This window comes from Neomonachus schauinslandi, chromosome 2, assembly GCF_002201575.2.
Source record: "Neomonachus schauinslandi chromosome 2, ASM220157v2, whole genome shotgun sequence".
Classification (NCBI taxonomy): domain Eukaryota; kingdom Metazoa; phylum Chordata; class Mammalia; order Carnivora; family Phocidae; genus Neomonachus; species Neomonachus schauinslandi.
The window spans coordinates 82,240,755-82,242,345 of NC_058404.1; the positions used below are offsets into that span (position 1 = coordinate 82,240,755).

The window sequence follows — 1,591 nt, forward strand, 5'->3', positions numbered from 1 at the left end:
ACTCAAAATAAATCATATATATATATTATGCAAATCTGTGAAATTTCTAGAAAACTTAAATGAGCTTGGGTATGGCAATAACTTTGTAGGTACAACACCACAGGCATAATCCATGAAAAAAATAATTGATAAGCTGGACTTCACTAAAATTAAAAATATCTGCTCTGGAGGAGCTGTTCGGGGGCGCCACCAAGAGCTGCCACATCCAAGACCAGGAGCTGCTGCCATCACAGCCATGGTGTCAGTAAGTAGCACTATGGACAGCTCCCATGAGGACATGATTCACGATGCCTAGATGGACTACTATAGCACCTGTCTAGCAACCTGCTCATCAGACAGGTCCGTTATAATCCTCAGTGTGCTCAGTGGAGGGCAGATCCTCATCACCAACCTCAGGGGTCATGAGGGTCCTGTGTAGCAAGCAGCCTGGGCCCACTCCATGTATAGGAACATCCTGGCATCCTGCTCCTATGATCAGAAAGTCATTATCTAGAAAGTGGGGAAGAGCACCTCAGGGAAGATGCACAGGCACATAGGCCACAAATCCTCAATAAACTCTGTTTGCTGGGCCCCCCATGCCTACAGCCTAATCCTGGCCTGTGGGAACTCAGATGGGGTCATCTCCCTGCTGATGTACACTGGAGAAGGCCAGAGGGAAGTGAAGAAGATCAACGATGCTCCCATTATTGGCTGCAATGCCATCAGTTGGGCCCCTCCTACTGTACCTAGAAGCCTCATAGACTAGCCATTGGGGCAGAAACCCAACTACTTCAAGAAGTTCACATCAAGTGTCTGTGACAACCTCATCAAGCTGTGGAAGGAGGAGGACAGCCAGTAGAAGGAGGAACAGAAGCTAGAAGTGCACAGTGATTGGGTTTGAGATGTGGCCTGGGCCCTCTCCATTGGCCTTCCCGCCAGCACCACTGTCAGCTGCCCAGTGTGAGGACAGACGTGTGTTCATTTGGACTCAGGCAATGCGTGGTCACCCAAACTGCTGCACAAGTTCAGTGATATTTTGTCGCATGTGAGCTAGTCCACCACAGCCAACATCCTGGCTGTCTCAGGTGGAGACAATAAGGTGACCCTTTGGAAGGAGTCCATCCACGGGCAGTGGGTGCGCATCGGTGATGTCAACAAGGGCCAGGATCCCGTCTGCTTCTGTCACAGAGGGCCAACAGAACAAACGGTAACAAGACAGGTGAGGCCCAGCTCCCCACCTGCTGGCTCCAGGACTGCTTCTTCCTGGATGAGCTGACCAAACAGCTGGGAGGAACAGCTCCAAGATTACCTTCCCAGGAGTAGTTACAAATGCAACCAGATTGATTATCTGCATAACATGATTTGATACGGTTTGTAATCATGCCGAAAACATTCATATTAGGAGGGAAAAGCTATAAATGATCTTCAAATCTATTGTTTTAAAATATTTTTGGCCATTTTTATGTACCTTTTGGGTTCAGGCATTATTTGGGGGTTTTGTTTCTAAAATAGTTAAATAAACTCATACTGCTTCTCTGGAAAAGACAATGTTGAGAGAATGAGAAGACACATCACAAACTAGGAGAAAATATTTGCAAAAGATTCATCTGAT

The 1,591-nt window shown here is 47.0% G+C and overlaps 1 pseudogene; it reads left to right on the top strand.

The window, feature by feature from the left end:
* Positions 1-232: 232 nt before the first annotated feature.
* Positions 233-1,190, top strand: LOC110571207 (annotated as a pseudogene).
* The last annotated feature ends 401 nt before the right edge of the window (positions 1,191-1,591 follow it).